This window comes from Sarcophilus harrisii, chromosome 2, assembly GCF_902635505.1.
Source record: "Sarcophilus harrisii chromosome 2, mSarHar1.11, whole genome shotgun sequence".
Classification (NCBI taxonomy): Eukaryota; Metazoa; Chordata; class Mammalia; order Dasyuromorphia; family Dasyuridae; genus Sarcophilus; species Sarcophilus harrisii.
In genome coordinates, this window is record NC_045427.1 from 33,092,729 (window position 1) to 33,108,707 (window position 15,979).

The window sequence follows — 15,979 nt, forward strand, 5'->3', positions numbered from 1 at the left end:
ACTTTTAGCGGCCCTATACCAAACTGCAAGGTCCTTTTAAGTATGCTGAAATACTAATTAAGGACCTGGGGTAACAGGAGTGGAGAAACAGATCAGAGAGACTGGCAGTCCCAAGACAGGTGTCTGATTTCTGGTTGTTTCTAAAAAATAATCCCCAAAACTGAGTCTGCCAGGGCAATTCCAATAGAATAAGGTGTTCCAAGGTTAAAGGATAATCAGCAAATCATAGTCCAGTAAATTTAAGCAAGGAGTGAAAAATAAAAAGGACTGTTTAAAGGCTTCCAATTAAATCTGAACTAGTAAGATAGGAATGGCGCAGAAGTGCCCCAGAAAATCCACCAGTTTCCCCAGTTTCCTTTGTCTTCCTCCCTTTTTGTTTCTTAGGGAAAGGAATTATCAAATAACCATTCCACATATAAATCCCAAGAGTGAATCAAAATTCCTATACACATACATAACTGACTAAAAATCCCTCAAACTTAATAGCAAAAGTTACACAAATTTAACAATTTCCATTCCAAGTCAAACACAGTAATACAGTTAAAATTTTAACAATTCAACCACTTTCCCACTGTCCCATATCTGTCCAAATTGCATCAGAAGCAGGGGTGATACTTTTTTCAAAAACTGCTTCCTGCTGAAGATGGATAGAGATGCTCAGTCCAGGGAGGGGGATGGGTGTAGTGTGGGGTGCTGACAATCAAACCTGATGTAGGTCCCAGAAGCAAGTCAATATATCTGTAATTAGACCAAATCTAGAAAAACACAAATCTAAGAAAGAAAAGTTAGGACAGTATGAGTTAGAAAGACTGGTCCACAAGGACTGCTGCAACATGTGCCCTCTCATTAGTTATAAACCTTAAAAAAAACTTGAATATCCAGACACAATATCTAGTAATTGATAGATGACCAGACTAAATGCTTATTTGCTCAAGTACTTAGAGTATAAAAACAGATTGGAAACAGCAAGGTATAATATAATTGAATTGCATTAACAGTTTCTTATTGACTATTGCTCTGATTATAGAAATCAGTTACAGGAGGAAAAAATGCAGTGACATATTAACTAGAAACTCAAGAAAATTTGCCTCCAATAACAAATCCCATTAACCAAAGTTTTGGATAAATCTTAAACGGATATTTACCATAATCTTATATTTATACAAATCAGTTTGCTCCTTTTAGCCCAAACCAGGGGGTTACAACTTGATTAAAAAAATGTCTGAAACAGTTTAGAGGGAAGGGGGAAGGAAAGAATGTCCCCGTGGAATTCTTTCTTTGTCCCCACTCCACCTCCAAACAGGCAGAAAGGAGGGGAGGTGAACTAACCTGCACTCCAAGCTAACTAGATGCTTCATAGAAGTAGCAGAGAGCAGTGGGGGAAGGGGGAGGAGTGAGTTTAATCTTCACCTTTGAAGAAAAAAGAACCCTACCCTACCCAACCTTTAAAGTAGCAGAAAGCAGTGAGGGGATGGGGGCGGGGAAAGATTACATAAACCCCACATATCCAGCAAAGCTGGATTTGAAGCATAACTTACAATGTTGTAAGATAGGTAACAAACTCTGAACCAAACTAAATACAGCTATAGATTCCCAATAATATAAAACTGCTTTTCCTATCATAGTTCAAATAATGAAACAGCAGAGTTTCTCTCCCTCTGGCCCTACTTGGCCATTATTCCCAAAGGACTTGTCCTAAGCTCAAACTTGGCCAGAGTTGAAGTCTTCAAAAGTCAGATCCTTTTTGCTACATACTTTACCTAATTAGAGGCACATGACCCCTTTCAGGCAAGTTAACAGAACTTCTTTAACAAGCTATTGTTCGTTTAAGATCTTATACTTAAAGATAACTAAATCTAGTAAGCATAGGCAACAGTACAATTATTTCTCACAATTTAAAACTGCCCAAAAGAATACACAGAACAAATCTGGCATGCAAAGGCAAACTAGTAAAATTATTTCCCAAATTTAGAATCATCCTAAAATTCCTAATCAAATGTTTTCTCCAGCTGGAGTTCAGAATTATACTAAATACATTGAAATGACCAATTCCCAAATTTGATCATTGTTCTTAAACTTAACAGAGCTCTTAGATTAAGAAAACAGACAAACAAATCACACAGAACACAGAACATACATAGACTGCGAAGTGCAAATATTTAACCCAGACCAGGGGCTATCTGGAAAGAATATCTCTGAGGGAAGTTCTCAGCTCCAAGGATCCTGCAGTGAATGTCAGATATAAGATTCTTTTATAAGGTAAAGAACAATGACACAATGGGGGTGGTAACTGGATGGGGCTGACCTAATGGGGGGAAGCACCTAGGATGACATATTGGGAGGTACTGGACAGGCTCCTGATATTCTAATGACATCTAAAATGGACAAAGACCTTTATCCCATCAAATATTAAGAGGGAATGATTATAGCCTGAAGTTTAAGATATAAGACTTTTATCTCATCAAACATTAAGAAGGAATGGTTATAACCTGAGGCAGAGTAACTGAATTGAACAATTAGGGAAACTGGGTCAGGACATTAAAAGGGAACTTTGGCACAACAATCTTTTGCTCTTCCAAATGAACTTTGTTATTACTAATTTTTTTGTAAATCAATAAAATAGTCTAAAAATAATTTAGTTGGAACGAAATTGAAGAAATAGATTAGTCAGGCAAAACTGTCATAGTGAAAATTATATTGGCTTTAAGCATCCATGAACCATACATATTGCTTCAATCACTTAGCTATGGATTTATTTGCTCTTGGGTAGATGACCAACTTCCAGTTGAAGGATTAGCCTATTAAGAAGGAATTGTGGGGGAATCTTGTTGGCAATAATTAAGAGGTGGGATCCTTCCCTCCTTCCCTCCATGTCTGTCATAGGATAACTGATCTATTTTCCCTTTAAAATGGACAATGGAGACATATTTGAGTTCCTGGTGGATAACTGCCTCTTTTCATATAACTTAAAAGATTGTAGTCAGCTTTTGTATGCATTCCACAGGAACAGAATCAGCACCAAATGCTTTACCACAGGAGAGGAAACTAATGGGATTTGTATCTTGGAATTTCAGCCAGAAAGGGACTGACTTTAACCAGAGGCTTGATCCTGAGGCTTACAGAAAAACTGCAAAAGGGAAAAAACCACCTTCTCTGGGATTTTACAAACTGCTCTCCCTTGGAAAGGCTTGTGGAATCTGTCCTGGCTAGGATGGCATCCCTTCTTGGCCTGGATTCTTCTGAGCTTTGTGCTGGTGCCCCAACATCTTTGACATGGTCCCTGGCATTTCTGGCAAGGAGTGTGGGCTAGTCACTGGACTACAGACCTGCAGCTGGACACCTGGGTCCAAATGTCTATGACTCTAACCCCCAGGGTCCTAAAGTCTCCCAATTACTTTCATCCTTGTAGATGGACTTGAGGGGGAAGTTTCCTGCCACCTTAAGTCTTGGGACTGTGTGTGTTTAAATTGGAATTGTGATTTTGAAATTGTATGAGATAATTACTATCAACTAGTGTGTGCTAAGATTGTGAACTTGTTTATTCTGGCCTAAGATTTTACAAATATGTGTGCATTGGTCCAGAAATATTGCTACTAGAAATTTAAATTTGTATTTGATTTAATTTTAACTTAAAAAAAATTGGTTCTCTGGCCTAAAGAGGTCATATTGATGAGGTCTAGATTTGGGGTACCCATATGAAATTGAGGTCTAGTGACAGGTCTGGGGTTCAGGGAGTCAAATGGAGCTCCCCTGCAATGCCTTAGATTCAGCACAAAGATAGGGAGTTAAATGAATCTAGTGGTGGTGCAAGAGTCCCATGTAAAGGAATTTACAGACCCGAAAACCTAGATTGATAAAAGAGGTTTATTATGGGCATTGGAAGTAAGGTTAAAGTCTAGTTAAGGAAATAGGTGAAGCTAGAGATAAGAGGGCACCAGAAACAGTATTCCAATGGGCAGAGATCCTTGGCATGCCAGGCATAAGGCTGGCATGTTTGGAACCTCTGCAAAGAGAGGACTCCAGCTTGGCTCTTTTCTAATGAGAGATTTAGCTAGAGTGGAGTCCCAAGTTGGCTCAGATCCGATGGGGGCTGGGACAGGCCCAGATCTCCTATTGGAATTCAAAAGGGTGCTTTTGACCAGGATTTGTGAATCAAAGGTCTTAGCTTCTTGAACTGATAATGCATCAGCTAGGTGGGGCTGGGAATCAGAAAGGAATAAATCAAGCTGAAAGGACTAGTTTCTTAAAGGGACCACAACCTGCTTCAATATGTTTGTATCTCCTAACTAGACCATGCTGCTTGCTAAATTGTATATCGTGTAACTTGTAAAAAGTACATCAAGTGTGCTTTAACATTTTGTCAGCCCACCTGGATAGCTGGTATAAATTTTGTGAAATTTAGTCCTAGGTTATTGAAATATTCTAAATCTTAAGGTACAGCTTGCCTTCTTCCTTTAACAAGGAAGTAAAAGTAAGAAAATTTGATGTATAGGGATATGGGTACTTGCAGAACAAATTACACTTGAAAACTATGTAATATTTTTTGCGGTTCAGAAGGACCCCAAAGGGTTGTGGCTTGCAGGCTCATGTTGTGAGGTGTCTCAAAAGAATTTGCAGATTTAAACCCATCTACAAGTCAAGGGGAAAATTTTATTGTAATTGTAACACCAATTGCAGTGGGCCAAGTTCCAAAAGAATTTAGCAAAGAACCAGGAGCAAGGAAACAAATTCAACCAGTTCTTCATGTCACTGATATGCCAATGTTATGGTCCACAAGTAGAATGAGGAGTGGTCTTAGGAATTTAGTTATCACTGATCAACAAATTATGCATCTGACAGTCAACAATAATTGTAAGAGTTTTCTTTTTCTTCTTTTTTTTTTTTACATTGCTCTCTCTTTTATTTATTTATTTTATTAAAGCTTTTTATTTTGCAAAACATAATAGTGGATAATTCTTCAACATTAGCCTTTACAAAACCTTGTGTTCCAATTTTACCCCCTTTCCCCACCCCCTTCCCTAGATGGGAAGTATTCCAATACAGTTAAATATGGTAGAAATATATGTTAAATCCAGTATATGCATACATATTTATACAATTATCATTCTGCACAAGAAAAATAAAATCAAACAAAGAAAAAAGAGAAACAAGATAAAATGCAAGCAAACAATAATAAAAAGAGTGAAAATGCTATGCTGTGAACCACATTCAGTTCCCACAGAGCTCTCTCTGGGTGTAGAGGGCTCCCTTTATCACTGAACGATTGAAACTGGTTTGAATCATCTCGTTGTTGTAGAGAGCCACATGCATCAGAATTCATCATCGTATGATCTTGTTGTTTGCCAGGTACAATGATCTTCTGGTTCTGCTCATTTCACTTAGCATCAATTCATGTAAGTCTCTTCAGGCCTCTCTGAAATCATCTTTGTGATTGTTTTTTACAGAACAACAATATTTCATAATATTCACATACCATAATTTATGCAGCCATTTCTCAACTGATGGGCATTCATTCAGTTTCCAGTTTCTTGCCACTACAAAGAGGACTGTTACAAACATTTTTGCACATGTGGATCCCTTTCCTTTCTTTAAGATCTCTTTGGGATATAAGCCCAGTAGAAACACTGCTGGGTCAAAGTGTATGTGTTGGAATCCTAGCGTTAACTCAACTTGAAACAGTGTGATAACTCAAGGGAGAGAGAGATGTTAGAAAGTTACAAAGTTAACTTTGTGAATCTCCCATATTTGTGAACTCCAGTGAGTACTTAAATACCTCTTGCTTATATGAGCTCTCTAAAGGTGTGAACACAAGCATTGTATCAATTCCATTGAGTTAACACTAGGATTCTAACTCTCTCTCTCTCTCTCTCTCTCTCTCTCTCTCTCTCTCTCTCTCTCTCTCTCTCTCTTCTCTTCTCTCTCTCTCTCTCTCTCTCTCTCTCTCTCTCTCTTCTCCTCTCTCTCTCTCTCTCTCTCTCTCTCTCTCTCTCTCTCTCTCTCTCTCTCTCTCCTTGAGTTATCACCTTGTTTCAAGTTGAGTTAACACTAGGATTCCACCTAGGTATGCACAGTTTGACAACTTTTTGAGCATAGTTCCAAATTGCTCTCCAGAATGGTTTAATCTATTCACAGTTCCACACACAATGTATTAGTGTCCCAGTTTTCCCACATCCCCTCCAACATTCATCTTTTCCTGTCATTTTAGCTAATCTGAGAGGTGTGTGATGGCTTCTGAGAGTTGTCTTAATTTGCATTCCTCTGATCAATAGTGATTTAGAGCACCTTTTCATATGACTAGAAATAATTTCAGTTTCTTCATCTGAAAATTGCCTGTTTATATCTTTTGACCATTTATCAATTGGAGAATGGCTTTAATTCTTATAAATTTGAGCCAATTCTTTATATATTTTAGAAATGAAATCTTTATCAGAACTTTTGAATGTGAAAATATTTTCCCACTTTATTGCTTCCCTTCTAATATTTGTCTGCATTAGTTTTATTTTTACAAAAACTTTAACTTAATATAATCAAAATTATCTTTTTCCTGATGAATAATGATCTCCAGTTCTTCTTTGGTCACAGTTTCCTTCCTCCTACACGGATCTGAGAGATAAACTATCCATTGTTCTTCTGATTTGTTTATAATATCATTCTTTATGTCTAGATCATGGACCCATTTCGATCTTATCTTGGTATACAGTGTTAGGTGTGGGCCAATGCCTATTTTCTGCCGTACTAGTTTCTAGTTTTCCCAGCAGTTTTTGCCAAATAGTGAATTTTTATCCCAAAGTTGGGGTCTTTGGGTTTGTCAAACACTAGATGACTATTGACTGTTTTTCCTGTGAATCTAAGCTATTTCAATGATCTACTACTGTATTTCTTAGCCAGTACCAAATGATTCTGATGATTGCTGCTTTATAATATAGTTTTAGATCTGGCACAGTTGGGCCACCTTCCTTTGTTTTTCTTTTCATTAATTGCCTTGAAATTCTTGACCTTTTGTTCTTCTAGATGAGTTTTGTTGTAATTTTTTCTAGGTCAGTAAAATAATTTCTTGGGAGTTTGATTGGTATAGCACTAAATAAATAGATTAGTTTAGGTAGTATTGTCATCTTTACTATATTTGCTCAACCTATCCAAGAGCACTTGATATTTTTCCAACTGAGCTGTATGAAAGGCTGTAGAGGTTGGGGAGCTGCGGCATTAAAGATGTCATGGTCAGGGCCAACAGGCAGCAGCATGGGCAGCTGAATGTCCAAGCCTGTTTCCCTTGGCCTGAAGTGAATCTCCCTTCTGGTATCCTTCACAAAATATAACAGAAACTTCTCTAGGTCCATGGACAGTTTGTATTAATTGTAGAATTTCCCCTGCATTTAATGGGGGATTGATTGATTGATTGATTTTTGCTGCCAAAAGTACCCTTCCTTCCATGGAGCCCCATGAGCATGTAAAACATCAAAAGCATATTTAGAATCAGTTTACCTCTCAGATCTGTGTAGGAGGAAGGAAATTGTGACCAAAGAAGAACTAGATGTTCACTCTCATTCTTTCCACAATTCTTTAGTTGTGTGAGGGCAAAAATGCTCTGAATTCAGTGGGAGGTGAGAACCTTCAAAGGTTGACCTATGTTGAACTTAGAGGGTTCCTCAAATAGAAGGGCTGTGGCAGGAACTGCTCTAAGGCAGGAGGGTCACCCCAAAGATATCAAGTTTCTTTGAAAAGTAAGTAAGGAGTCTGAGCTCAGTTACCAGGGACTGATTCAAGAGCCCTAGGTCCTGACCCTACCTTTCATCAACATTCAGCATAAAAGGTAGGGCCAAGTTTGGGGCAAGAGATTAGTTTTAACTTTTAAGGTCTTAAAAGCCTTGGCCTAATCAGGCCTCTATTCCACGGACGTTGTGTCAGGGTCTTGAATAGAATCATAGAGGGGCTCAGCAACAATCAAAGTCTAACTAAGTCATTTATCCTCTGTCTTTTTCAGCTTCTTCACATCTAATTTTGGCATAAAAATACCCTCCACATGCTAGTGTGGTTGAGCGTCTGAATAGAGCTATTAATTTAAAAATATTTTCCAACCTTTAAAGCACTTTAAATAATAAATGTCATAAATAAATAAACAAACAAACAAACAACTAATTAAATAAATAAATATCACCGTTATTATTTTTTAAAAAAAAGGTTATGTAAAACAACAAACTCCATATCACGAACATTTGGTTTGTTTTGACTTTGGAAGGCACCATGTAAAGGGCATGTAGCTAAAATTTCAGTGGTAGAAGAACTCCAAAGATGAATGAATCAAAGATGTCCAAACTGGGGCAGTTAGGAAAGGAGGAGATATTTAAGGGAGTGTCTCCAGCTGGCCTTCATTAAATGGAAGTTGAGGAGAGGCAAAAGTTTTGAATAAGTGTGAATTCAACAGAGAATTCACAGAGATTCCATATCTAGGCAAATCACCAAACTTTTCTGGGTCTAAATTTCCTCATCTATCTCATCCAACTCTACCAATTATGGTGCCATAATTCATATCATCATTAATTCATTTAACAATCATACATTATCTCCAACTCTGTCTGGGATTTTGCTGGAAGTTTGGAACACCAAGGGAAAAATGAGCTTTCAAGTTTTTTTCATGGGGAGAAAGATCTCAGATGTCATCTCATTCAACTTATTTCTGAAAATAAACAAATAATCAACTACCATCCCATCATTTCTAGAATTTCCTTGAGAGCTGGTCATCCAATATAGATGTGGAAAACTCCTTGGAATCAGCATCTCATCATGACTCCTCACCTCCAGGGCCATGTCCATTTCTCTTCATCTCCATCTTACCACCAGGCAAAGATGGCTCCAGAGGAGAAAGTGAAATTGCACATTCCTCCCCCATTTAAATCCAACTCACTTGTATCACCTCCCTAAGGTCATGGTCCTCTTTGAAAATGAAGGACAAACAACAAAAACAAAAGACAAACACCAATGATTTATCCCTATTGAGCTGAGCAGAGCAAGTCAATCCAATTTCTCTTGTGTGTGTCATCTATTTTTGTGTTCAAATCTCGTTAGCAAGTCTTCTGATAGAAATGAAACCATTTGGTGCTACAGAGAAGATCTCAATCAAGAATTCTTGACCTTTTGGTTTTCAGAGAAATCTTTATCAGTCTGTTGAAGTTTATGGAAGTATTTTCAGAGTAATGATGTCTCAATCTAAAAAAATTGCAAAAGAAACAGATTGAATTGAAACATAATTTTTACAATAGAACTTAATAGAACTCACCAGGTTCCTCTGGACGCTATTAAAAACATCTCATCTAAGACATACACACCAGCCATCTTGAAGCATTTCAAGTTCAACCATGCACTCTCTAGACTTCTACATAAAACTGAGTAATCAATAGACATTTATTAGTGTCCTATCAGTGTCCAGACTGTTGGCCTCCAGGGTACAAGGACAAAAGTTATCTGGTTGTTAATCTCTAAGGAACAATCTATCCTTTGAGCCAGCAAGTGATGACACAGCAGCAAGTGATGACACAGCAGCAAGTGATGACTCAGTTGACACAAGCAGGCTGAGTTTACACCTGAGTTCCACAACTTAGCTTCACACCTCAGCTCCATACCTCAGCTTCACACCTCAGCAACACTTCACTTGGGTGGAGCCCCAGGCTTCACAGCTTTTCCCTTTCAGGATGACATCAGGAAAGTCTCAAGCCAAGGCAGTATTTATAGAGCCTGTCTGCAGAGGCAGCTTCATTCTGCTTACAGCTCAGGCGGTTGAGCTCTCCACTGGTTCACCCAGTCTCCTCTTAGCTGTTGCTTTCCCCAACCTTGTCCCACCAGTCAGGAAGGTGCCTATTTATTCAGCCTAGCTAGAGGGGCAGCTCCGTTCTGCTTGACCAGCTGAGGCTGTTGCTTTAGCTGACCACTGGATCGCCGAGTCTCCTTTTTTCTGCTGCTTTCACCAACCTTGTCCTTCTGGTTGCTCTCACCACTACCATGCCCTCTTCTCCTCTGAAAGTGGCTGTGGTGTGCTCCAGTAACCAGAACCGGAGCATGGAGGCTCACCATATCCTCAAAAAAAGAGGATTCCGTGTCAGATCTTTTGGAACAGGAACTTCTGTAAAACTTCCGGGACCTACAGCAGACCAGCCTAATGTCTATGATTTCAAAACGACATATCATCAGATGTACAATGATCTTCTTAAGAAAGACGAAGAACTTTATTCAAACAATGGGGTTTTGAACATGCTGAGCAGAAATAAGAGAATCAAGCCCCGGCCAGAGAGGTTCCAGGATTGCAGGGATGAGTTTGATCTCATCTTTACCTGTGAAGAGAGAGTCTATGACAAAGTACTAGAACATTTAAATTCCAGAGATCAGGAGACTCTGAGGCCAGTGCATGTGATTAATGTGGACATTGAAGACAACGAAGAAGAAGCCACTCTGGGAGCCTTTCTCATCTGTGAACTCTGTCAGTGTATACAGAAGATGGAAGACATGGAAATCCAGCTAGATAAACTGTTACTGAAATTAGAGGACAAAAGTGACAGGCCGTTGCTCCATACCCTCTGTTTTTACTGAAGTCCACATGTTTTTTTTTTCTTCAGAGTTGCAAAAAGTCTAGGACTATTCCAGAAACCAAGATCCTTTGCAGCCAGTCCATGGGATTCATGTGGACATTCAGGACACTGTAGGAGCCTGTCAGTGTATACAGCAGATGGAAGACATGGAAACCCAGATAGATAAACTGTTAGCAGAATTGGAGGAGGAAAGAAGGAAGACTGTCCTCCCCACAACCTGCTTTTACTGAAGCCCCAAGTTTTTTGCTTTTTAGTTGAAAAAAGCATGTGTGTCAAGTTGTTTTTTTGTTTTTTGTTTTTTTTTTACTATTCCCTACTCCTCCAGAAGACCAATATCCAATATTCCTTTCTTTTCTTTTTATTTCAATTTTCAATGCCATTTTTCTCTCTTCTTGGGTCAATCCCATTATGACCTGCCCCTCCCAGTCCCTAGAGGACCTCCCTTCCCCTGGATCCTCAGGGGGTTATAAATATGTGCTATCTAAGAATAAAGTTCTCTTTCACTTCACCCCTATCTCCTGGTGGTCTGTCTCTATGGGATTGGTTGGTGCGTGAAGATGGGTGAGTGTGGACTAGCCATGCAGTTGAGGGACAGGCATTAAGAATAGCTCTAAGGGGATCTACAAGGTTAGAGTAGTCCACAGGGGGAGCAACAAGGATGTTTACAATAGATTTATATATTCTTGACCATTTGGAATAATTTAGCTACTTCAACATCGACAATTTATTTTGTTCCTTTTCTCTTTTTGTGTATTGAATCTTTTATTTTCAAAACTTACCTAAGGATAATTTTTAATTTTAGAGGAAGAGCAATCATTTAACTCAAGCTAGCAGAAGTCAAGCACATGTGTTCAAAAACAACCTTAAAAAAACAAATTCTGGGGTAGCTAGGTGGCGAATTGGATAGAGAACCAGCTTTGAAGTCAGGAGGATCTGCCTATGAAAACCTGGGTAAGTCCCCTAATGCCAATCCTCAGCAAAAACAAAAACAATCCTCCCCAAAATGCCCAATCCTTCAAGAGTCATAATGATATGAAGAATATTAACACTTATATGTTAGTGTATGGAAGTCTAACATGTTCGATTATGGAAGTCTTTATATGTTAGTCTATAGAAGTCTTCTCAGAGCAATGATGTTTCAATTTAAAAAATTGCAAAAGAAACAGATTCAATTGAAACATAATTTTTACAATAGAATTTAATAGAACTCACAAGGTTCCTCTGGACGCTATTAAACACATCTCATCTAAGAGGTACACACCAGCCATCTTGAAGCATTTCACGTTCAACCATGTACTCTAGAGTTCTACACAAAACTGAGTAATCAAAAGACATTTATTAGAAGCCTATCAGTGTGCAGACAGTCTGTTGGCCTCCAGGGATTTTTTTCTTCAGAGTTGAATGTCAGGAGGATTGGAGTTCAAATCTTTTCTCAGGCACTTAACACTTCCTAGCTGTGTGACCCTGGGTAAGTCACTTAATCCCAATCCTCAGCTAAAGGAAAAACAACCACCCCCCCAAATATCCAATTCTCCAATAGTCATAAAGATATTAATAATACTAACATTTATATCAGACATTAATATGTGACAGGCACTTTTTAAGTATTATTTTATTTGAATGTTACTACCACTGTGGAAGGTGTGTGTTATTATCCTTTCCATTTTACACATTAGAAAATCAAGAAAAACAGAGTTTAAGTGACTTTTCCTTCTATGTGGTTGTTCTATAAGGTCTTTTTGATTCCAAGCAACATCTGGGCTGCACCTTATAAATGATTTGTGCCAATAATAAGGCAAATTTTAGTGCAGGATACTTTTTAAAAGCTTGTATTACTTTCCATGTGAAAAGAAAAAGAAAAGGAAGAGAAAGAAGAGGAAGAGGAGAAGGGAAAAAAGAGGAAATGAGAAGAGAGGGAAGAGGAGAAGAAAAAAGAGGGGGAAGAGAGGACAAGGAAGAAGAGGGGAAGGAAAAAGATAAGGAGGGGGAGAGGGAGGGAAGGAGGAGGAGGACAACCAGGAGTAGATGAAGCAGGGAGGGTTTTTGGTAGGCAGGAAAAGGGAAGAGAGGAAGGAGAGCAATAAGAAGAGCAGGGGGAGGGGGAAGAAAAGCCGAAAGAGAATGAAGGACAGTGGGGGAACAAGTAGGGGAAGGAGGGAGAGAAAAAAGGGAGGGGAGAGGGAAAAGAGAAAAAGGAGAACAAATAATAATAATTTGGGAATTCTTCGTGGCAGTCATATTTAATTGACATGTCGAAACTGTCTACTCAAATTTGTGTTTCAATATGGCAATGTGAAGAGGTTTTGTTGATGATGTCCTTTGCGTGGGGAAGAAAACAAACAAACATTCTTAGAAATATCTGAATTAATTGATTCTGGAAGCAAAAAGTGGTAGAGGGATTTTGGCCGTGATAAATTGCTAGTGCAGTAGGCAGAATATGAATCCAGCTCTTCCTGACTCCAAATGAAACATTTCAATTATTAATATTTTGATTTTCTGGACAAATGTATATGCAAATACTTTTAGAAGAGTTGAGAGTCTCTCCTATGAACATTTTACACCAAAGAATGAATATATGTGTATTTCTCATTTTAAACAATGATTTAAATAAAATGCTTAAATTACAAAGGATCTCCTTACCAAAGATTCTGAAGCTAAAGGGAAGTAGAGAGGCTAGCTGGTCCAAAAACTTTATTTGACAGATGAAAAATCTAGGCAAAAAGTTCTTATATTTGCCAAACACTACAGAGCTGGAAAGAATTAGAGGTGGCACTTTCAACCAGGTATTAATTAGTTAAATTCCTGCTGTCTATGTATTGCCATTTTGCAGACATACACACACACACAGACACACACACAAACACACACACATATACATGTGCACACACACTCACACAAGTCTCTTGAGATGATATTTTCAGTAATAATATTGGGACACATGGATAGATAAGAGAGATACATAGATTATAGACTCATAGGTGATTGATATAAATGTTGTAATATTTGTATATGTATATGAATAATTCTAAATATATTGATGCCTTGTATACATAATAGAACCACATATACATATAATTTAAATGCAGTAAATTCCTGCTTAAAATAATTATAAAATCAGGAACTGTTACATCTGAAGGAATGAGAGATATTTTATATAATATATATACTTTGTAGATAAAGAAACTGAGACCTAGTGAGATTAAGTAAATTGTCTATGATCCATTAAGTAAATGTCCTATGATCCTTGTTAAGAAGAAACAAATCTGGGAACAAAACAGAGTAATGGGCTTCTTACGATGGAGGACATAAAAAATTATTGAATCTCAGGAGTCAACCAACATTTATTGAGCATGTACTATATAACAGTGCATAAGCACTGGGCATAGAAATGCAAACCAGAGACATAAGAGTTTAGGGCTTGATGGGGGAAGGGACAACAAACCAAAAAAAAAAAAATTGCAAGTGGAAGGCTCCATGTAAGGGGTGTAGTGATAAAATGTTGTTGATGGAAGAAGTCCAAAACAAATGCAACAAAAGAAACCAAAGAAGTCCAAACTGGGTCAGTTTGATGGCAAAGAAAGAAATATTTGAAGGGAGTGAGTGTCTCCAGCTGACCTTCATTAAGGGGAAGCTGAGGATTTCCCAGATGCACCTTCCATAAGAGAGGCAAAGGTTTTGAGGAAGTGTGAATTCAAGACCTAGGCAAATCACCAAACTTTTCTGGGTCTAAGTATTCTCATCTATTTCATTCAACTCTACCCAATGATGCCATAATTCATATGACCAGACTGATTTCACAATTATAGAGTAGGAACTCTGTCTGGTACTTTGCTGGAAGATTGGAATACCAAGGGAAAATGATGTGCCTATACTCAAGGAGCTTTCAAATTGTTTTTGTTGGGGAGAAAGCTCTCAGATGTATGTCATCTCATTCATCTCATTCATTTCTGAATTATTTCTGAAAATCTGAAAAATTTTTTTGAAAATCAACAAATCATCAAACAACTACCACCCATAATTTCTAGAATTTCTTTAAGAATTCTTTCCAATATGGACTTGGAAAACTTCTTGGAATCAGCACCTCATCGTGACTCCCCATCTCCAGGTACAGATGTCTCCAGAGGAGAAAGTAAAATTGCACATTCCTCCCCCACTTAAATCCAACTCACTTGTATCACCTCCCCAAGGTCATGATCCTCTTTGAAAATGAAGGACAAACAACAGAAACAAGACAAACACCAATAATTTATCCCTATTGAGCTGAGCAGAGCAAGTTAATCCAATTTCTCTTGTGTGTGTCATTTATTTTTGAGTTCAAGTCTTGTTAGCAAATCTGCTGATAGAAATGAAACCATTTGGGGGTACAGAGAAGATCTCAATCAAGAATTCTCAACCTTTTGGTTTTCAGGGACACCTTTTTCAGTCTATTGAAGTCTATGGGAATCTTCTCAGAGCAATGATGTCTCAATCTAAAAAATTGGAAAAGAAACATTAAGTTGAAACATAATTTTTACAATATAATTTAATAGAACTCACAAGGTTCCTCTGGGTGCTATTAAAAACACCTCATGTAAGATGTACACAACAGCCATCTTGAAGCATTTCAAATCTTGAAATAGCATTTCAAGTTCACTCATGCCCTCTCTAGTCTTCTACACAAAACTGAGTAATCAAAATACATTTATTAGAAGCCTATCAGTGTCCATATAGGCCTCCAGGGCACCAATTAATGACTTGGGATAGAGAAAATGCCTTTCTGTAGTGTTGGATAGCCCTTGCCTATTTCTTACGTTCCATATAGGCATATATAATGACAATATAAGCTTGACATTTGGCACCAGGATGTCTGGCCATCTGCAGTTACAGGATGTGCTTGTATTCATAAATATGACAAAATCCTGTCACTGGATAGCTGACATGAAATGGAGACTTAAGGTTTAGATCACCATGTGTTGCTTCCCTAGAAGAAAGAAAATTCTTGAGTAATTAACACAAATTATATACTCTCTGTTATGTAACTCTCTGCTATATGAGTGCTTGGAGTTGATCAATAAAGTGGACCAGGACCACAAACAGGACCAGGACTATGACTCGAACTCCTGTTTTCTATCTTGCTTTCTGAGACTCTGCTTCCCTTAATCCTTGTCTGTAACAGAAGTCCAGCTAATGCTGGAGTTCTCTTGGCATCAGAGAGAAACATTATTGCTAGACACTTTGCAATTATTATCTCATTTGATCCTCATAAGAACCCTAAAACATATCTAGAATTTGACATAGATGTGAAAGGAAATTTCTCTTTAGACCATGGTGTTTCCCAGCAGTCTACAGTCTCCTCTCCAGAGGCACCTGAGCTAATATGATTCCCATTCTACAGATAAGAATATTGAGACAAAGTTTAAGTG

At 38.1% G+C, this 15,979-nt stretch overlaps 1 pseudogene and 1 gene segment (V, D, J or C); one reads left to right on the forward strand and one right to left on the reverse strand.

The window, feature by feature from the left end:
• The window catches only part of LOC100935631, an 824,790-nt gene that overhangs the window by 666,127 nt on the left and 142,684 nt on the right, over positions 1–15,979 (reverse strand).
• LOC100930837 lies at positions 9,994–10,578 on the forward strand (annotated as a pseudogene).